Source organism: Vicugna pacos, chromosome 10 (genome assembly GCF_048564905.1).
Source record: "Vicugna pacos chromosome 10, VicPac4, whole genome shotgun sequence".
NCBI classification, from domain to species: Eukaryota; Metazoa; Chordata; class Mammalia; order Artiodactyla; family Camelidae; genus Vicugna; species Vicugna pacos.
This window is the reverse complement of record NC_132996.1, coordinates 74,663,790-74,685,402: the sequence shown is the minus strand read 5'-3', so window position 1 is coordinate 74,685,402 and position 21,613 is coordinate 74,663,790. Positions and strand designations below refer to the sequence as shown.

At 62.1% G+C, this 21,613-nt stretch overlaps 2 long non-coding RNA genes across 2 annotated transcripts; both read left to right on the top strand.

Moving 5' to 3' along the window:
* Positions 1 to 5,146: 5,146 nt before the first annotated feature.
* On the top strand, positions 5,147 to 7,665 carry LOC116279172 (uncharacterized). Its single transcript, XR_012077107.1, has 2 exons — positions 5,147 to 5,439; positions 6,974 to 7,665. It is a non-coding gene; the product is annotated as an uncharacterized lncRNA (long non-coding RNA).
* A 5,570-nt stretch (positions 7,666 to 13,235) lies between these two features.
* On the top strand, positions 13,236 to 16,282 carry LOC140699088 (uncharacterized). Its single transcript, XR_012077106.1, has 2 exons — positions 13,236 to 13,400; positions 15,655 to 16,282. It is a non-coding gene; the product is annotated as an uncharacterized lncRNA (long non-coding RNA).
* Positions 16,283 to 21,613: the final 5,331 nt, after the last annotated feature.

Genomic DNA, 21,613 nt, shown 5'->3' with positions numbered 1-21,613 from the left:
CCAGCCTCCCACTTCTTCAGTCCTCACAGCAGCCATACGAAACGGAGGTCTCGTCCCCATTTTTGCAGATGATGAAACTGATGCTCAGAGCCCACTTAGTGGCTTGTCTGTCCAGGGCCAGGACCCGAGATCTGGGGTCTCCATCTGAGTCTTTTAACTTTAATGCCCACAAGGCCCCTTGCATGCCTTCTGGCTGCCCCTTGGGACCCCCAGGGTCCTCTCAGCAGGTCCACGTCTGCCACACCCGATTTCCCGAGGAGTCCCTGCCTCCTGCAGCCCAGCAGCCTTCCTCCCCAGGCACATGCCCCGAGCTCGGCCTCCCGCAACCTCTGGCTCCCACTGGCTTGGCCTTGGCAAGTGTGGGAGGGCCGCGGGGCGAGGAGGGGCCTCCAGGGCTTGGCTTCCCTTCCCACCCCCGTCCAACAGTGTCCGTGTGGCCAGCCAGCCTGCCTCCGGCCAAGTTGGCGAGGAAGACTTTCCCCCACTCGGGCCCTCTGAGGGCATCTGGCCACTGCTGGTGCATGGCCCGCGGGCCCCGACTCACCGGCGCCGAGCAGGGCCCCCCCGCAGGAGAGCAGCAGGGGCAGCAGCCAGGGCCCCAGCATGGTGCGTGGAGAAGAGGTCGCGGCCAGCCCCGGCCCCTCTTGCCGTGGGACACCGGGCAGGCTCCCTGCACCTGTGCAGCCTGAGTGGCCAGCCCTGGATGCCTTATACAGGGCCTGGGCCCTGCCCCTGCCACGCCCGCCGGCACCCCGCGCGCAAGGCCAGCAATGGCCACGGCGGCCAGGCGGCCAAACAGGATCTTGGGTGCCGCTTTATCAGGACTTGGCTTCTCTGGAAAATTCTTCAGCGGGCAGAGGCCCCATTATCATCACTCCCCTCTGAGCAGGGGTCCTGCAAACATTTCCGGCGTTTGCTCCAGGCTGAGGTTGCCAGGGGTCTTCCTGGGCTCAGGCTAGGGGTCAGCACGGACACTCTAAGCCACACCCTGGGGGCCGTGAGGGGCCTTGTCCCGGAGACGCCGGGCACCCGCTCTAGGGTGCCGCCCGGACAGCTCCAGGGGTCCTGCATTCCCACCCGGACCCTGCATCCGTGAGAGTCACCGGCATGCTGGGGCCCACCCCCGCCCTGGGGGGAAGGCCACTCAGCGGCAGGACCCTCCGGAGGTAAAGCCGCTTCAGACCGCCCTTCAGGGTGGGGTCCCAGGTGGGAGGCGATCACAAACAGGCCGCTGGCCTTGGGGGCGCCATCCGAGGGGCATCTCTGTGGGGTCTGTGTGCCGTCCTCAGGGTTTCCGACCCCTCAGGCAGAGAAGGGGCTGGCCCACAACCCCTGGGAGAAGGACGTGGCTCCTGGGGTGGGGGGGCATGTCGGGGAGCAGAGAGCGTGTGGGGCCTGTAGGCACTTGTCCCCTGAAAGGTTGTCTGCCGGCACTGTGAGGGAATAGGGTGAGGGTCACGATCGGGGGTTATGACTGGGGTCAGGGTCAAGGCAAGGAGAGGGCTGGGGACGGCAGTGTTTGGGAGCCTCCATGGGACCCACTCGCAGTCCGAGAGGAGGAGTGGGCGTGACCTCTCCAGGGCAGTCCTGCCCTGAGCGGGAGTGCAGGCCCCTGTGTCCCCCTTCACGAGGGCAGTTCTGCCCCATGGAGACTTGGGGCGCGAGGGCCCTGGGCTCCCTCCATAGAGAATCTGTGTCTGGGCCCCGAGGGCCCCTGGCGTCCCTGGGCCCCGACCTCCCACACCTCACAGACCGCCCAGCTCTGCTTGGCCTGGCAGGGGGCTACCTGCTCCTGGCCCTGGTGGCCTGGCCGGCCCAGCCGCACAAAGCAGTAGATGCTGTGTGTTTACCTTACATAAACTTTAGTTTTAACAGAAGTTGTTTTAACAGGAAACCACTCTGAGCTGCTGGCCTGCGGGAGCCTGGCCCGGGGGGCAGGGGGACGGTCCTGGCTGCTCTCAGGGCCCCTGTCTCAGTCATTTCCCCCTGATGCTCTCAAAGCCCTGTTTGAAGGGGAGGCCACGCCTCGGAGTGCGCCCGGCTGGGCAGGGCTGAGTAAAGGGCACCCCCACTCTGGAGCCTCCCCGGCTGGTGGGGTCCCTGCAAGAGGGACCGTGCCCAAAGGGGCCTGTGGCCTGGGCGCACAGGTGGTGGGCTTCATGCGACCATCTTTGCTGCGGGGCCTCCATGGGGGCTCTCCCTGCCCTCGGGGAGTCCCCACTTTCAGGGGGGCTCATGACACGTCAAGTGTAGGGCCAGGGTAGGCTGATGAGTAGGGGCTGGGGTCTCTGAGGGGCAAGAGTGAGCCGTTCCCTCTGGCTTCAGTCCCAGCCAGGGCTCCGGGAGGGTGAGGGCAGCCAGACGTGGGACACAGGGAGGTGACCCACTGGGCCTTGGGACCAGCAGCTCAGCAGAGGCTCTGAGGGACCGCTTGGGCCATATCCCACCAGATAAAGCCACTCCCGGGGCCTGGGCACAGCCCAAGGTGGGCAGTGTGAGTGTGGGCTGGGGTGGGGCTGACCTCTGGATACGTCAGGGGACGGGTGGAGCGAGGTATGGTCATGGGACACTCCTGGGTCACTAACTTACAGGGACTGGGGAGGGGGCTGGGGCTTGTGGCAGGCAGGGGGTCCCCTCGCTGGGGTCTAGTGTCACCCCCATCAGCTAGAGGGATACAGATGTGGCCCTGGCAGGGGCTAGATGTCACCCAGACTGCAGTGGGGTGGCTCACAGGGCCTGGACCGCAGCAGCCTGTGTGTATGTGTGACCCAATTTGAGTTTCCTGGAAAAACCATGCTGTGCACGCCAGGATCTGTCACTGCAGGCAGCTCTGGCCTTCTGGTGTTGCTGGTGCCCGGGGCCTGCCCCATCCCGGGAGGCCCCGCCACCCTTTCTCCAGGCTGCTTTGTCAGGAAGTCGCAGTGCATGGCGTTTCTGCTGCTGAATGCGTGCGGGGAGCAAACAGCGGGTGATGAGGCCGCGCTGCCTTTGGCCCCACAGGCTGGGTGGGAAGGGCTGGTCTCACTGGCCGGCCTGGGGTGCTGAGCCCGGACAAGCGGGAGATTGCCCTGCCTCACCTTCCGTTTGCGTGGCCACCTGAGTGGTGCCAGGCACCCCGGGGCTCAGGTTGGCCGTGAGGCTGGGAGCCCGAATGGACCTGAGGACTTGAGGCCTGTCCTGGGCTGACTGCCAGCCCCAGAACCCAGTGTCCAGGAATGGGGCCTGCACACCGTTTCCAGCGTCCTGGCTCAGTTGGGAGGGTGGTTGCTGTCCGCCAGGCCCTGACTCCCTGGGCAACCCCGACCTAACTTTTGCCTGCGGCTGAGGGCCTGCATGAGGAGGTCACAGCCGGCAGGTGCTCCCAGCAGCTCCCAAAGGGGCTTGGGGCCGGCTCCCCTCTGGGCCCCATCTGCCTGGTGTGGCATCCCTGGGGGAAGGCAGGAGGCCTTCACCCCCCAAGGCTTGGCCCCACTAATCCCTCAGGTCAAAGGACTGAGAACTGTGGCTCGGGGCCCACTTGGGAGGTTCTTCAGCCTGGGAGGGGAACCAGCCTCTGTGCTGCCCAGGCTGGTGCCCTCGCCAAGGCGGACAGTGGGCCAGGAGGCGTTTGGGAGCTGTAACTGGCCAGTGTGGGGATGGCGGGTGCTCTGTTGCAAAGCCAGCAGTGACTTCCTGCAAGTCCGGGCACAAGGCTGGGACTGGCCTGGACCCCCGGTGTTGAGAGTGGGGCTGAAGGGTGGCCCAGGCTGACTCTGTGCCATGTGCGAGGGGAGTTGTGAGGCCGAGAGTGGCCTGTGCTCCGGGCCCCAGCCCTCTGCTGCTTGGTCTGAGAGCTGGACCCAACCCTCGAGCACCAGGAGCTTGGGGAAGTGGGGCAGATCAGGAGACCCTGGGGCCAGAATAGCTGGAGCAAAGATCTCTGAGGGCCTCAGGCCTGGGGGTGAGAGTCACCCACCCAGCCCCGCCCCACTCCTGCCCCAACATCCTACCTGTGGCTGGTGGCAGCCCCGGGCTGGGCTGCTCTGCTGGCGTCCCAGCAGGCTCCCCTCCTTCCTCCTCTCCCTCCCTCCCCACTGTCATACTTGACCCCCGTCACCTGCAGCCCCTTCTCTCTGGAAACATCCCTCCCCGTGAGCTGCAGGCCCCCTGGCTGAGAGGGCCCCGGGCTCCCCCAGCACATCCCAGCTGCCTCGACCACTTTCTCAGGCCTTCTGTGCACTCCAGGACAACTCCTGATTCTTGCTGGCCCCTCCAGACCCCCAGCCCCGTCCTGAGCTGCTGGGAGCCACCCTGTCGAGGGCAACAATGCAGCCAGTGAGCCAGGGCCACAGGTGAGGGCCCGAGGCCGTGACGGGGCAGCCAGGGAGGGTGCTGTACAGGGCTGGGGCAGGCATTCCTCCTAGGGTCCCAGGACCTCCCAGCTGGCCCCGTGGTCCTACCCTTGGGCCCCGGCTCTTCCTGCAAAACTTGGCCTGGATTTGGGTGGGGGTGTGCCCTCTATCCTCCAGAGTCGGGCCCCTGCAGGGCAGCCCCAGCGCTGACTACTGCCCTCAGCCCCAGATGTCTGCGGCTGCAGGAGGGGCTGAGGCATGAGGCTGGCTCTCAGTTTGGGGCAGGTTAGTGAGCCCCCAGGGAAAGCCACTGCCCAAGCGTCCAGCTGCCCCAGGCTTGGGGGTACTGCATTCCTGAGCAGGCTGGTGTGCTCATGGCCTGCCCGCTCTCCAGCCGGGCCCGCCGTCCTTTGTGTTCATTTTGGCTGCCTGGCCCTTTGCAGGGGCCTGACGGGAGGACCAGGGGGCGGAGGGGCAGGCTGAGCCAAGGTGGGCTGGACACCCACCTGCCGACCAGGCAGTTCCAGCAGGTTGGAGGCCTGGCACCACCTCTCCCCAGGGGGAGCTTAGCCTGGGTGGGGGAGACTGTCCCCAGAGGGGCTCGCTTGGCCCACATCCTGTCCCCTCCCCTCCCCTCCCCTGCACACCAGGGTGTGCTTGGCACTGCCCACCTCGCCCCACCCCTCGACTCCCACCACCGGCTCTGGGTCTGGGCACCTCTGACCCCACAGTGGGCGGAGTCAGAACCTCCGGACTAGCACCCTCTCCCACCCTGTCAGGGGCCGGGGGCTGCCCCTCGCCGAGCTTCCCGGCCCCGCGTCACATTTCTTGTGAGCCCGGCTCGGTCCCCTCCCAGCCCAGCGTCCTGGGCCTGGAGGCTCCACCTCCGAGGTGCTGGAGGCGGCGGGTCACGTTTTCAGCTTCCAGCTGGAGCCCCCGTCCCCGCCGCCCCCCAGCCCGGCCGCGCGCGGGCCCTGCCTGCCCGGAGCTGGCGCCGCGCCGGCTGCCGGCGGATGTCTGGTGAGAAGCAAACAGATAAGGCCGCCCGGGCGGGAGGCCGGAACGCCACACGCGGGGCCGGGGGTTATCGGGCGGCTGTGACTTCCAGGCGAGTACGTGGCAGGTTCGGAGTGTTTGTTCGCGCGCCGCCGGTGGCCTTGAAGGGCTTTGTGGGAGGGGGTTGCCGGCTGCTGTGTGTGCCACCCGGCGCGGCGCGGGCGGCCAGGTGGCAGTGGCCGTCAGCGCTGGGAACCCTCCTGAGCCTGACGCTGGAGCTCAGGGGAGGGGACCGCGGGGGGTCGTCCGATCAGAGCCCTGGAGGCTGGGGTCCGAGGGCAGGGTCCTGGGGGGCCTGGCTTTGGTGAGGGCCTCTCCTGTGCCGCGTGGGAAGAGGGGGAGGGGCGGCCAGGGGTCTCATCTTATGGGACACCGGCCCCACTGTGGGGCCCTCCACTCACGACCTCATCACCTCCCAAAGGCCCCGCCTTCTAATTCCATCACCTTGGGCTCCACCATAGGAATCTGGGGGGACACAAACATGCAGCTCCAAACAAGTGGTACTGGGTTTTGGGGGGCCCTCAGGTTGGAGGGTCTGGTAGGACCCCCAGAAGCACAAGTCAAGTGGTCTCTGAGGGCAGGCACAGCTCAGAGGTGAGAGGGCCCTGAGCAGCCCGGGAAGGCTTCCTGGATGAGGTGGGCTAGAGGAGAGGTAGCCGGACCCTCAGGAGCTGGGGCAGGGGTTGGGGAGGCCCTGCCAAGGCTGGAAGTGGCTGCATGGCTGTGAGGACCCTGGTGAGAGGGCCGGGGCCAGGCCAACGGGTGTCCTGAGCCTAGAGTGAGCTGAGGGAAGTGGGTGAACTTAGGATGGAGGGCCCCGCACAAAGGAGTGGGGCAGTGACTTGGGTTCCGGCAGGAAGCAGGCAAGGGTGTGCAGAGCTGGCTGTGAAGGGCCGGGGGATGCGGGCACCGACCCATGTGGCCTGCCGATGGCTGAGGAGCAGGGCTGGGCCCCTAGGCTCACAGTGGCCAGTCTGCATGGCGGGGCTGGGGGTACAGCTGTGTGGGACCCGGGGCCACTCATACCAGGAACCAGCTGGGGAGGCCTCGGGGCCCAGACTTGCTGTCCAGTGGCTCCAGTGTCTCGCTGGCCGTCTGTGGGAGATATCACCTGCATTGCCCAGGACTGGGAGTAGCCACTGGGCCACCTGCAGAGAGGTGCCAGAGCATGTGGGGCCCTCGGAGCCCGGCTTGGACATTGATACCTGCTGTGCACAGCAGTGGCGTCTGTGTCCTCACTCTGCAGAGTTTCAGCTGGGAGGCCAGGTGTGGGCTCAGGGACTGCGAGGGCGGGTGGCGGCAGGGCGGGTGGCGGCAGGTCGCTGTCTGGAGGGCGGGAAACTGCCCGGGGCCCCGGTCCCAGCCCACAGCAGAGGCAGGTCACCCCACCCCCAACTGCTGCCACATCTCCAGGCTCCGAGCCGGGTCCCCATGACCCCACCATCCTTAGAGTTTAGGGGTGATCTCTGGAGCCGAGGGAGCAGGGCCCAAGGCTCGGGATGGAGTCTTTCTTCCCTCCCTGCTTCTCCTCCTTCCAGTGGGCAAAAGCATAGTTTTGGGGTTATTTTTCGTTTTGTTTTTAACAGCTCTGTCGGGTGTAACTGACACGTGAGAACCCGCAGACACAGGTGGACCCGGGAGACACTGCGGCTTGAGCTCCGCATCCTTGCAGTAGAGCAAATATGACAACAAAGCGAATTGTGTGATTTTTTGTTTCCCAGCGCGTATGAAAGTTATGTTCACCCCTACTGTTGTGTGCAGTAGCATTATCTTTTTAAAATGTATATACCTTAATTTAAAAATGCCTTGTTGCTAAAAAATGCTACGCAGCATCAGAGCTCTTAGCAAAGACGACTCTAGCAAAGATGCCAGCACAACAAATATAATAGTAACGACAGTTTGAAATGCGGTGAGAACGACTAGAATGTGACACAGAGACACGAAGTGAACAGATGCTGGTGGAAGAATGGTGCCGTGTAAGGCCTGCTCCACGCAGGGCGGCCACAGACCTTCAGTTTGTAAAAACTGCAATGTTTGCGAAGCCCAATGAAACAACTCTGTCTGGACTCGAGTTCCATTTCGTGAGCCGCAGCCCAGGCACGCACCTGGGCAGCCGCCGCCGCCATCAGCACAGGGATCACCTCCTCCGTCCCCCGAGGGGCCTGGGCCCCTTTGAGAAGCTGCCCGTCCACCAGCCACGGCAGCTGCGGATCTGCTCGTGGTCGCTGCAGGTTCATTTGCATTTTCTCGAATTTCATATAAACGGAATCATGCAGTGTGTACTTTTTTTGGTCTGGCTTCTTTCCCTCAGGTTTTTGCGTGAAGTTCTTTTGCGATCCATCCACGTTGTGGTTTGATTCAATGTTTTGTTCCGTTTTTGCTGGGCAGTACTTCCTGGTGCAAGTGGGCTGCAGTCTGCTCCTCGGCTCACCCACTGGTGGTCCTGGGATGTCCCCAGTTTGGGGCTTTGACAAACAGAGCTGCTGGGCAGGTGTGCGCAGCCTCGTGTGGCACAAGCCTTTGTTCCTCCTGGGCAAACACGCACAGTGGCATGGCCGGGTCGTACAGCTGGCGTCCGGGCGACTTTTTAAGCCAGCTGTCCCCCAGCGTGGTGCTGTCTTGTGCGTCCCCACCAGCCACGGACGAGACTTCTGGTTTCCCCACATCCTCACCGGCACTGGGCACCGTCCGTCTTCAGACTGTCGCCTGTGGGTCATGGTGTCTTGCATACGTGTCTCGCCGCCCACGTGTCTGCTTTGGTCAAGTGTCCTTCAAATCTTTGCACATTAAAAAACTGGACTATCTGCTGCTGTGCAGTTCTGAGAGTTCTCTACCTGCTCTGGACGCAAGTCCTGCACCAGGTCCAGACTTCGTGAAGGTTTCCTCCTAGTCTGCGGCTTGTCTTTTTATCCTGAATAGCATCGTTCAAAGGGCGGACGTTCATAGTCTTGACAAATCCGATTTAGCACCGTTTCTTTCACACGATGTGCTCTTCCAGTGTCCCAGTTAAGAAATCGGATTTTATCACTAGGGGGTGACCTCCTTTATCCCTGGGGGTGCCCCTCTCTCTGTCTGAAACGTACTCTGTCTGGGGTGCACATTGCCGCAGCATCTTTCTCCCACGTGTCTGGGTGTCTTTTTCCGGCCTTGTGCTTTGGACGACTAGCGTGTGTGCCTTTGTGTGCAGAGTGGGTTTCCCGAGGTGGCTCAGAGAGGGGTCTTGCTTTTTCACGCAGCCTGAAAATCCAGGCTTCCTGCCGGGGTTTCAGAGGTTCCACTTGTTTTGCACCTAATTATTACTGCTTTTACTTCACCCGTTTATTTTTCAGCAGGGATACTGGGGACTGAACGCTACCACTGAGCTTTGCCCTCCTCCCGGTTTTTATTTTTTATGGAAGTATATTTGATTTTCCAACGTTGTGTTAATTTCTGGTGTACAGCAAGGTGATTCAGCGACACATACGTATATATATTCCTTTTCAGATTCTTTTTCATTATAGGTTATTACAAGATTCTGGATACAATCCCCTGCACTGCACAGTGGGACCTTGTGTATCTGCTTTATATAGCAGTTTGTATTTGCTAACCCTAAACTCCCAATTTATCCCTCCCCAGAGGTTACAAGTACGACAATTATGGACACGGTCTGGTTAAAAGCCACTGTCTTGCTGTCTGTTTCCATTTCTTCCATCTCCTCTGCCTTCTTTTGGGTCCACTGAGCCGTTTTTCATGCCAGTTTACCTCCTCTGCTGCCTTGTTTGCCGTGACTTGCCGTCTCATAGTCTCGTCACTTTCAGGTTTTCGGTGTTTGCATCAAGTCGCCGCAGCCCACCTCCCGAGACGCAGCGGCGGGGGGCGGCCCTCAGCGGGGGGCCTCCTTCCCCTCCCCAGGCTCCAGTGCACTTGCTTCCACACGTGACACCCGCGCGAGCTCCGTTCCTGTTACCCTGGTCTAGTCGGTACCTTTCAGAGAGATGTAAACAGCAAGCAAATTCCTGTGTGCTTCCCCGTGTGCCTGCCACTCCAGATGCCTCCATCCCTCGTGTGGACCCGGGTCACCATCTGGGGCCACCCTCTTCTGCCTGCAGGACCGTCGCCAGTGTCCCCGTCACCGGCAGTGTGACGGCGGCGCGTCTGAGAACACACTCACCTTGCCTGATCCTTTTCCAGGACGACGGTTTCCTTTTCCTGCCGCTTTGCCGGTGTCTGCTGCCATCCGTGGGCCCCTCTTGACGTGACACATTCTCCCGTCCGCCTTCTTTTAAGATTCTGTTTCTATCACTGGTTTGAGCAATTCGACGCTTCGTCTCCTGCCGTTTTCTTCATGTTTCTTGTTCTGGGGGCTGTTGCGCTTCTCACATCTGTGGGTTTCTGGTTTTCATTAAATTTGAACAAATTTTGGCCATTCTTTCTTCAGTTTCCTTTCTGTCTCTCCTTTTGGACCCAGTTACATAAACCAGACGGCGAAGCGCTGCCGCCGGCGCGCGCACGAGCTGTTTGCCCTCCAGTGGCCGGCCTCCCTGCGTCTCGCCGTGGGTGGTGTCTGCTGCCGTGTCTGCACGTGCGCCCACCTTTCTTCTGCTGGGTCTAAGCGGACGCTAACCCTCCAGGGCAGTTTGCACCTGCGTGGTGGCGGTTTTCGTCTCTGGAACTGTCATTTGGGTCTTGTCTTTCGTTTGTGTCTTCCGTGTCTCTGCTTAGCACGGTCCATCTCTCCCGTGGGTTTTTGAACACAGGGAACGCAGTTGTAGTATGGTTTTAATGTTCTTGTCTGCTAATTCTAGCATCCATGCCGGACGCAGGCTGGTTGCTAATGGCGGCCTTTCCTCCCCGCTGTGGCAGAGCTGTCCTCTTCCTCTGCCTTCCCGGCGCTCGTGATCGGGTGGCAGACACTGTGAATTTCACCTGGGGGACACTTCTGTCCCCTCCAGACCTTCTTGCCCTTTGCTCTGGGGCACAGGTAAGGTGCGTGGACGCAGTTTGGTCTTTTGGGTCTTGCTTTTGTGAACCCTCAGGTGGCGCTGGAGCAGGGCTCAGTCCAGGCAGGGCTGGTGAGCCGTCTACCGGCCACATGGTGATTGTGAGGTTTTCCAGCATCCCTTGTGGGACAGCGCTGCTCCCTCCCGTCCAGCAGGTGGGTCCTCCCCACTCAGGCCTTTCCTTCACTTGTGTGTCCTGCCTGGTGGGACCCCAGTAGCTTCTGCACACCCAGGGCTCGCTCTGTGCAGCCCTCTCCTCTCCAGCGTCCCCTGAACTCCAGCTACCTTGGTCTCCCGGGGTCTCAGCCAAGCTCCTCCTGGTCCCTGCCCTGCACCTCGTCCTGGAAACTGCCCCAGGCACTGATCTGGGAACCTGCAGGGCTGCCCAGGTGTGTTTTCTGTCTCCTCTAGGATCTCTGTTCTTCTTTGCCTGACGTCCAGCATCTTGACAACTGTCATTTCACATATTTTGTCCCACCTTTCAGCTGTTTCAGGAAGGAGTGAATCCAATCTGGTATTCTTTTTGTTGGAAATGGAAAAACTCAATGAGATAGATCCAAAAAACACTGTAATGTCGTTCAGTCACTCATAAAATGTGGGGAAATGCAGAAAGGCAGCCAGAAGATAAACACTGCCCCTCGGGGCCCCTCTGCCCAAGCCCATGTGCCGGCAGCCGGCAGCCCTTCGCCGCGTCTCCTCCTGGCTGTTCCTGTGTGTGAGACCCTGGGCAGCACGACGCTCAGCACAGAAGGGCGGCTTGGGAACCTGGAGTTTATCATCTCCTCATCTGAGGCCCAGGTGTCGGAAGGGCTGCTTCCCTTGAGGCCCCCTCCCCTTGCTCCTGGTGCTTCCTGACCATCTCTGGGGCTCCCTGACCTGGCGACGCATCGCCCCACCTCTGCCTCCGTCTCCCCATGTGCGTCTGATCCAGATGCTCCCTCTTTTCACAAGGACCCCAGTTGCACTGGATGAGGGCCCACCTGCCCCAGGTGACCTCACCCTCACTCATTACATCTGTGAGGACCCTGCTTCCAAGCCGGTCCCATCCTGAGGTGCTGGGGGTCTGGATTTCCACCTGTGAATCTGTGTGTTTCCGCGGGAGGAGGCCACATGCAGGAACGCCGCTGCCCTTTGGAGACTCTGTTTACCTTGGGGAGCAGGTGGGGCAGGCCTGTTCTGCCCAAGGCTCTGCCTACACCCTCTATCATGCAGATGTCCTGGGCTGGTGTCCCAAGACAGAAGCCCATCTCAGGGGTCCTGCCCGGGCCGGTGGCGGGGCCTCGAGCGGGGGGTACACCCTCTGCGCCGGACCTCCCGCCCTCAGGCCTGCCCACCCTCTGGGCCACCACCTCCCTCTGACTCCTGGGCATCACTGAGACGCACGTGGCCCCAAGGCCTCCGGCCACAGCCTCACTGGGCACTCGTGGCCTGTGGGACGAGGCAGGCTTGTCAGCAACAAGAAGAAGAGACAAGCCAACGACCGCCGGCAGCCCCCGGGCCAGGCTCTGTCCTTCGCGCAGCTGTGGCTGGTGGGGGCACCTGGAGTCTGGCCCCGCATGCTGGGCCCGGCCTGGGGCTGCTCACCCGTGCGGTGACGCTGACCTGTGGGTGACAGGCAGGCCAGGTCCCCCCAGCTACTCCTTGAGAACTTTCTGTTGACTTTCCTGCTTGGCCAGCTCTGTAATCTGCTGGTGCAAAGGCCACATCCGCTTCCTCGTGGCCTGCGTACGAGGACCGTCCCTGCTCCCTCCGCTGTGTGACGAGGCCTGGCTCCAGGCCCAGCCCTGGGTCTGCGTGTGGGGCCCTGGCCCCTCCCGGGGGTCACCTTTGACGGCTGTGCTCCCGGCCGGGCATCGCTTCTGCAGGAAGACAGGGACACCAGACACTTCCTGCACGGTCACTGTGCCGAGGCCGGACGTGGCCATGCCTGGGGGGACAGGCCCCCTTCCTGCGGGATGAAGAAGCAGATTCCAGGTGTCCAGCCTCACTGCCGGGGAGGGAGTGGCGCCATGAGGCTGACGCCAGGCAGGGTCCCACCTCTTCCCACCCCCAGAACTGGGGTGGTTGTTCCGGCACTTCTGAACCGTCCTGTGTTCCCTGCCCCAGGGGCCCAGGCCAGTGTGGGCCCTTCTGCCCTCATCCTGGCTCCTGGCTTCCCTGAGAGGGGCTCAGGTCAGGTGGGCTCCAGGCAGCCTCGTCATGAAGGGCCTTCTGGGGTGGAAGCTGAAACCTCAGGGCTGCGACCACGCCAGGGGGCTGTAGGCAGAGCCCCCAGGGCCTCCTGGTGGGGTGAGGTCCCTCTCTGGAGGTGGGAGGCCGCCGGAGGACCTGGCCTGGCCTTCTGCGCGGCTCATCTGGCCGAACGTCAGGAGTGTGCTCTGCAGCTGCTCTCTGCCGCCGGCTCTCCGAGCACGGGGTCAGAGGCGGGCAGCCCACCACGGGCAGGGCGGGCTGACCAGCTGGGGAGAGGCCCCACTGAGTCTGGTGGTTAGACTGGCCGATGCTTCCGGCCCCACTGTACCGAGGACCCTGCATGCAGACGAGAGAGGGCAGTGACCCGCCCAAGGTCACTGTGCGCCTGCCCCGCGCGCAGGGTGCAGACCTGGCAGCAGACGCGCCCACCACTCACTGGGGCCGGAAAGGCAGGGGCGTCCTCTGACCGACCAAGTCCCCACGCCGCTCCAGGGATGCTGAGGCCTGGACGCAGGCGCAGACGCAGCGGACCTCTGGGAGGGGCGTGGCCACACAAGCCACGCCCACGCGCGCTCAGGCCCGCGCACTGGCTCAGACGCGCCCCCAGGCACGCGCATGCACGCGCGCAGGCGCCCTTCCTGGAAGGCGTGCGGGCGCCAGGCGCCACCTGCTGGGGAACGTCCGCATCCCGCGGGCCACCCTCCCCGGGAAGCTTCCCTGGGCCGGCCACAGGGCCCGGGGGCGAGCACCTGCCCCAGTCGCTGAGACCCTTCCCGCACACCGGACGCGGTGGGGCCGGGTTCCCCGCTGCAGGGCCCCTGGCGCCCAGAGGAAAAGTGAGGTGGGCAGACGTCGAGGTGGCATGGGTGGGGGGCCCGGCAGGGCCTGTGTGGGACTCCAGGGTGGGAGGTATCTCTCGGCTGGACCTGACCTGAAGGACCTGGAGGTCCCAAATTCTCCATGGCTATGAGTCCTCCTTTCCTGTGACGTGCAGGAGGGCAGCTTCTGCCGGAGACCCCAGACCCAGGAGGCCCGTTTCCTAACCCAACTGCTCACAGTCCCCGAAGGGTGATGTGCGGTTCTGGAGCTGACTCTCATCCACGCCAGGTCCAGCCCCAGGTGGACAGCAGCCCCTGCCCCTGCACCCCAGCCTAGGGCCCCCTGTTTCTGTGGGGACCCTCCCAACCCCCCAGGACCCTGTCCCCTCCCTGTGGCTGTCCCGCCCCTCCCCCAAGGCCACTGGCTGGCCAGAGGACACAGGAGGAGGCAGGAGGTGGCCACCCACACAGTGTGCAATGGACCTGCCCTCTACCATGGAAAACAGAGAGCTTTAATTGAGTGCCAACTGTATGCAGAGCACACTGAGGGTTGGAGGCCCCAGAGCAAACAGTGGGCTCTCTGAAGGGCCAGGGAGGACTTGTGGTGCCAGATCCTCCAGAAACATTCACCCTGTGCCTGGGGGTGCCTGGGTGGAGCTCCTCCCCCCTCCCCTTCCCATCTTACCCCAGCTGTTTGGTGCCCCCCCACCCCAGGGGCCTGGTTGAGCTACTGGCAGGGGCTTGGAGGGGCACTGGGAGCAGGTGTGGACAGTGACCCCCAGCCCATACAGGGGCCTGGAGGATATGATTTCTCCACTGTTCTGATCTGTGGCTACAGAGGTGGCTTCCAGCAGAGGGAGCCTCACGAGGGCCCCCAGTCCCGGCATCTCAGGCCCCCTCCTGCCCACCTCTGCCGGGCAGGGCCAGGAGGGGCTGCTGGATACCAAGGACACGCCCAGCTGTTAAGGAGTTGCCTGGTGACCCCCACCTGGTGGCTCTGGGCCCCCACCCAGCTCTAGACCTGAGGACAATTGGTCCCCCTGGTGGCCGCCTGGGACCTGGTGGAAGGGAGTAGTTGGCTGGGTGTGGCCAGTGCTCGCCGGCCCTTGGGAAGGTTGCAGGGACAAGGTCAGCCCTCCCAGCTGACCAGCAGAGGCCCTGCCACATGGGGTGGGCGCCTCCTGGGGCCATGTGTCCCGGCCTGTCAGTGCTGACCGGGCCCTCGAGTGAGGTCCTGGGCTCCTGACCCCCAGCCCCCATGTGTAACCCCGTCCTAGCCCTGCCCTGAATTTCACCCCAAGTCCCTGCTCAGAACCCTTGGCTCTAACACCTTAGCCCTTGGACGCAGCCCTGGGCCCCACACCCTAACCCTAATCCCCACTCTAACCTCCCTCCCTGAAGCCCCCTGACCCCTCTGGGCTGACCCCCTGGTTCTGACCCTCGCCCCGTCTGCTCCATCCCTCCATTCCTGCACCTGAGCTGATTTAATACACGAGAGGCTCAGGGGAGGAAGGTGGGTCCCCACTGAGGCTGCACCCAGGTATGTGACCAAGGGTACCGTATCTGGGGTGTCCACTCGGCCCACCGCCCTGGGCCAGAGGGCAGGCTGGACTGGGGGCAGGCCCACCGTCCTGTCCCCTGTGACTCTGCCCCAATTCTGTGAGCTGGTGAGGGAACAGCTGCTTATTTCCTTCCGTTCCTGGGGGGCGGGAGAAGCAGGTGCACTCCTGGCCCCCGGGATCTGGGCTGGCTCTGGGCAGATGCCCGGAGGAGGAAGGGCGGCGGTGCTGGACCTGTGCCCCAACAGGACCTGGCCATAAAGTGAGGCAGGGGCGGGGCTGCGGTGTGGACAGCTGACTTTCCTCCCCGCCTGGCCCCCAGCTGTCAGCCCTTCCCAGGAACCGGCACCCTTGTTTGTTCCTTGAGAGAGTGAAAGAGTGGGTGGCATTGCCTGCCTGAGCCCTGGTAGGGGCCTCTGAGAGCCTGGGGAGGGGTGGGCAAGGGGCCGGGGCTCCACTGGGGACCCTAAGGCTGCAGGCACAGCGCCCACCCCTCCCGCAGTGGGCACAGGCCTGCAGAGGCTGCCGGCGTCCAGGCAGGGGGACTGCAGCCCAGAAAAGGCGGGGCCTGTGTGACCCCACTGGGCCACCAGCCAGCCCGAGCTGGGCCCTGGGGCCGGGGCTTACCTCTTCCCCGGCTTGGCCTCGTCTTGGATGGAGAAATACGGTAGTCCACTGAGGCGGAAGTAGCCATCTCCGTTTATTTTAATTTTCAAAGGGACCATGTCGGGGAGCAGTTACTGTCTTTCTTCCATCTTCTCGTTGGCTGCCCGTGGCAGAGGCCCCACGCAGGCATCAGTACTCACCTGGACGATTCTGCTAATATTAGCTCACGTTGGCACAGACGGTGTAGAAGCCCCAGCGGGCGAGGCTGCTGGCCCCTCAGCCAGGGTCTGGGTGCCGGCCCGGCGGGGCAGGGCCCTCATCTCCCCCCCCCACGCCCCCAGGGAAAGAAGCACCAGAGTCCGGATGGGTCCACAGACGTTCCTCATGTGACTGAGCCCAGTCTCGGCCCCGGAGTGCGAGGAACCGGGTCCCACAGCACCGTGCTGCGCGTGGACGTGGTGCCGCCCTGGGGTGCGCTGAGCCCCGACCCCTGGGCTGTGCTGGTCACACCTGGGTTCCTGGCAGCCGGCTTCTCCAAAATGAGGGAGGGACCTGTCACTTCAGGGAAAAGCACAGGCAGGTGGGGAGGGGATAACTCAGTGGCAGAGCGTGTGCTCAGCACGCACGAGGCTCTGGGTTCAATCCCCAGTGCCTCCATTGAAAATAAAAGATTGATAATAAACCTGGCTACCTCCCTGCCAAAAATTAAAAATTAAAAAAACAGAAAGAGAAAAACAGAAGACAGCCTTTATTGTCATGGTAAATTCGAGCTTCCTAGTGGAAATTAGAATTTTGGAACCTGCCACCTTAAGCGAGACCGCTTCCCGAAAAAAGAGCTTTCTAGGGGCGGATGGTGTTGGAGAGCGTGCGTTCCGCGGACGCGGAATGTGAAACTGTGACACAGGATGTCACAGCATCACGACGGCCAAACATCCCGTCACAGAGCAAGGTGGACCGAGGGTTCCCGAGGCCCGGGCGAGACGTGCCCTGGGGGGACCCCGTGCCGGATGGCAGCTCCCCGGGAGACGCCGCTTGTGGGGGTTTGGTGTCGGATCGAAGGGGAAGGTCCTCGATGACCCGAGATGGCCATCCATGTGCTCCCGCCTTTCCACGTGCAAATCTGTGCGCGGCCGGATTCCCTCCGTGCCTTCAGCATGGAGGACGGGCCCCAGCAGACGGAAGGCGGGGGCAGGCACGGGCCCCAGCTGCTGTGAAGCCGCGTCCAGGAGACCTGCAAAGACTTGTATTGATGCCACTCTTCTTACCGAGTTTCCCCCCCACCCAGAAAATCTAGGGTTTTTTGGGGGCAAAAAATGTTATTTATGTTAACATGTAATGTGTGTATCATTATTTTTAACTGAAATAATAACACATTTAAGAAATTTCTCAGTTTTACCACCTAAGGTGGCAAATATTGAGGGATATCACCCACAGAAGCCGGAGCTCTTTGGAGCCCTCGACACAGTTTGAGGGGCAAAGGCGCCTTCAGGTGCAGGCGTCTGTCCCGTCTTCAGGGAGAGCGGAGGCTTAGTCCCCCTTGTCCCGCTGGGTGCGTGGCTCTCGCCCACCGGAGCGCGTGCTCCTTCCTGATGGGGGGCCCTGATCTGGGGGAGCAGCGAGGGTGCCCCCGTGCAGAGGTCTGACCCTGCTCTGAGCCCTCCCAGAGGGGTCACAGTGGCAGGCTGCCTCCCCGACTTGCGTTTATTTATTCATTACTTAAAAATACTCTCTTTAAAAAAAATTATGTTTTAATTTTGGCGCAATACACATAACATAAAATTGACAATTTTAACCTTTTTAAATTGTATAGTCCAGTGGCATTAAGACATTCACACTGCTATGCAACCACGACCGCCACCCGTCTCTGGAAATAGTTCATCTTCCAAGACTGTCCCCTTTAAACGCTTACCAATTAAAATTAAAATTAAAAGAGAAAAATCGGGCCCCTTTAAACACTCGCTCCCCTCCCCCTCCCCCAGCCCCGGACCCCCCCCCCCCCCCGACCTTCTCGTCTCTGTGGATCTGACTCCCCCGGGGACCTCATGTGAGTGGAGTCACACAGGACCTGTCCTTCTGTGTCTGGCTTATTTCACTGAGCATCACGTCCCCAAGGCCCATGAGTGTTTATAGCCTGTGTCAGGATTTCCTTCTGTGTATCCGTTCATCTGTTGATGGCCACGGCTGACTTCCATGTTCTAGCGGTTGTGAATAAAGATGCTGTGAACATGGGTGTACGAATATTTGAGTCCTTGCTTTCTATGCACTTGTGATGTACCCAGAAGTGGAGCTGCCAGATCAAACAGTGTTCTCTTTTATATTGTTTGAGGAGCTGTCTCACTGCTCCCCACCATTTCATATTCCCACCAGCAGTGCACAGGGTCCTGCCTTCTCCGCATCCTTGCCGACACTCATTACCGTCTGTTTTCTGGACGACAGCTAGCCTGGTGGGTGTGCTGCCCTGGCCTCTGGCTTCAGGTCCACTCTTGGGGGCCCCAGGGCTGGGCCTGGGTGCCGCAGACCTGCAGTGGGCTCTCGGACCAGGCCCCTCTGTGCCCTGCAGACCCTCCCTGCCCACGCTCCTGTGTCCCTCCCTGGTGGCCCTCACCTTCCCTGGGGAGCTCCTGACCTCGGCACCAGTCTGGTGGGAGGCTGAGGGGCTGGGCTGCCCCTCCCAGGCGACCTGCTAGGATCTGGGTGTCGTGTGGTCTCCTACCCCTAGAAGTGCCCCAGGGTGTCTGTGTCTCAGGACCAAGGCCCAGGCCTCCCTGTCCTTGGAGTCTGCGGGACCCCGCCCCAGCCAGCGGGGCGGGCCCGGCTGCGGGGTCTGGGCTGACGCCGGCGTCCTCCTGAGGTGCCGTCCTCCCTGTGCTGTGTGGTTGTTTCAGGCGGTTCTGGAAGCAGGACTTCATGGCCCGGCTGAGCCTGGCCCTTTGCGTCTTGGTGAACTGAGCCAACGTCACCCTGGCCTCGCTGGCTCCAGCTGCCCCGACTCACGTGGCCAGAGTCTGGAGAGACGCCAGACACTCTGCTCTGTCCCGCCAGCAGGCCCTGCACAGTCGGCACCGAAGCTGGGAGATGCTAAAGCCGCGTGGGCCCCCACAGCCTCCCTCCTGGCTCTTCCGTGCAGCTTTGGCAGTGTTTCCGTGTCTGCACATTCTTGGGGACAGTTTGGACCCGATTCTCTTTATGAAATAATATTGACTTCTCTGAGTTGTCAGTGGCCTGGAGTCCCCGTTTCGGCCCCCACAGAGGGGCTTCTGGGTTAGGATGGGAGACCTGGAGTCCCCTGCACCAGCCTCAGCGCCCCTAGTCCCTGGTCCCTGAACATGAGGATTCCAGGGCCCATGGGGCTCCTCAAAAGGGACCGTCCACACCTTGCCATATGTGGACAGAAGGGGGTGCAGACCAGGGTCTCCCCTGCCCCGGATGCGTCCCCCCACCCCCAGATACTGCTGCTCCTCTGCGCCGGATGTGGTGCAGTTCAGCTCACGCACACTGTGTGCTCTTAATGTGTCCTGTCACCTTAGATTGTCTTATGACCTCGTTCCCCCAACCAGATCTTGGAGGAATAAACATTAAATCTTCACTGAGAGCACGATTTTTAACGGCTGTGGACAAGTCTGGGCACAGCCTCTCTGTTCTTCATCCAGTCTGGCCCTGTCAGTGGGATGACGAGGTTGCGAGCAGCACTGGTGTTTGGGAACCTGGGTGTCGTGGTGGTGAAGACGGGCTGTGTCTGCCCCAGGAGGAGCCCCCACGGCGCCCAGCCCCTCCCCAGCCAACGAGTGCCCACTGCCTGCGGCCTGGCCACAGGGCTCCAGAAATGCCCTCCTTTAAAGCAACTGCCGTCCTGATGGCAAACATTGGGTCTCACTGTCCTGTGTTTCCTGGAGACGGAAACTGCGGTGTGGGTGTGCCTGTGCGGCCCTTTGACACTCCCGACAGATGACGTTCGTTCGGGGAGGCCCAGGATGTGGGCTGACGTCACGGTGCTTCCCGTCGGCCGCCCAGGCTGGGCGGGGTCGGGGCCCACGGGGCCGCTGGGAGGGGCCTGAGCTGGAGCTGCCCTGACCCCGGGCCCCCATGCGCCCCCATCTGAGCGGAGGGCCACAGGGACATTCGGGGCCTCCTGGAATCGGTGGCAGTTCAGAGCCGGTATCCAGTAGTCCCCAGAAGTCTCATTGCCGCCCCTTCCCCCCGCACAGTCCCCCTGTGAACGGCTGCAGGTCCTTCGGGGAAGCTGGGAGACAGCCAGCAACCGTTTCCAGGGGGGTCCCGGGGCCCTTCCTCAGGGGCTCTGGGTCTGTGGTCTGGTTCAAGTCTGGGGACTGACTGAGGGGCCATGACTCTCTGTTTTTACAATTCGGCTTAGACGATTGTTCACGTGACCTAGAACTTCCCCCGTATACAGATGGAGTCAGAATTCAGCAGGCTTCCTGTCCACTTCCCTTCTAGGAGCACCAGGGTCAACTTGCCGGGGCCGCAGGTCAGTGCGAGTCTGACTGTTCTGACCGCTGCCCGGCCCTGCCCTCCATCCCGGTCACCACACCCACCTTGCCTGTGGCAGCTGTGGGCCCCCACGTGGCCCCCGCCACCCCTGAGTCCAAAGACCCCTCTCACTTAGGTTCCCCAGCTCGGTGACTGCAGTTCCCGCTGTGACACGTGGACGACAGGGGACGGTGACCCCCGAGGATGAGATCCGGGAGGTGCCGGGGCTCCCCACGGGCTTACTCCTCACAGCCGGGGGGAGAGGTCGTCTTCTGGGCCCTCCCAGGTGGCAGGCAGATCTCACCTGGCATCCTTAGACCCCTCGATTTGAGTTGGCCGGGTGCTTCATTATGGAGGGGCTGGAAGGGAGGTGCTCCTCTGAACATCATCTCGGTGGGCGTGGACGCATTGCCTTGCCACTGATGTGATGAGAAGCCCCATCGCTGGGCTAGGGGGTGTCTGCCAGGGTTTCCATGCGACGTTACCCTTTTCCCAGTTCTTAACTAACGGCTACCGGCAGGAAGCTACTCTGAGCCGCGCAGATAACTTGTTTCTCTTTAACGTGGGTCCAGCGCCTGCGCCTGTCAGCAGACACTCCCTGCAGCAACGAGTACCACGGCGTTCTGATGGCGAATTCCCTTTCCCTCTTCTTCTGCCCCAAGTAACCAGAATTCTTCTGTAAGAGTAAGCTGCTCATTCTGGTTGCTTCATTTGTGCGGTGGTGAATGTGACTGTGGACCCCACACTGCCTTCATTCTGCGGGTGACGAGCCCGTGTTCCAGCGACTGCCTCCGCTGCTGAAGCAGGCCTCTCTGCCCCGAGGGGCTGCCTCCTGGGTCCTTGGGCAAATTCCTGCCTTCTTGGACCATGTCCTTATTACCTGACCCCACAGGAGGCTGCCCTGGGTGAGCGCAGTGCTCTTGCCCAGAAGCTACTTTCTTCTCCAGGGCCCTGGCTCCTTCGACTGGAGAACAGTGTTGAGAACCAGGATCTGGCAGTGGCTGTGATTGTGGGTCGGGAGGCGGCAAGTTTGCAGGCTCTCTGAGTGGACGGCCTAGAAAGACTCCTGCTGCGTGCACACCTACTGCCTATCCGCCCACAGCTCTCTGTGTCTCCCTTCTGTCTGTCTCCATCTGCCTGGAGCCTGCTGTTGGATACCCGGGTCAGAGACGCTATGTTATGTGGCAGCAGCTGACCTATGCATGCGGCAGGGACTTCGCAGACACGCTGCCCGGCTCCCTGGCCAGCTGGCCCCCCGGAGGCACTGCTGGAAGGTGGGAAGGGGAGGGAAGGAATTTCTGTCCCTTTTCTGGCTTCTTTCGGATTCCCTGCCTTCACCCAGGGTGGCTCCCGCCGCTGTCTCAGCTCTAGGGCAGTCCCAGCCCCGCTGCGCCAAGCCCTCCCAGAGGCCCCTCCTCTCTGCCGGCTCCTGCAGCTCCCCCTGCCCTTGTGCTCCCCCAGCTGCCCCCTGCTGCTCCTCGGGGCTCCCTGTGGTCCTCACAGCCTCCGGCAGCTGTGTGGCCGGTTCTCTGTGCTGAGTCCCCTGTGTTTGAAATACACAGTGTGGTTTCATTTTCCTGACG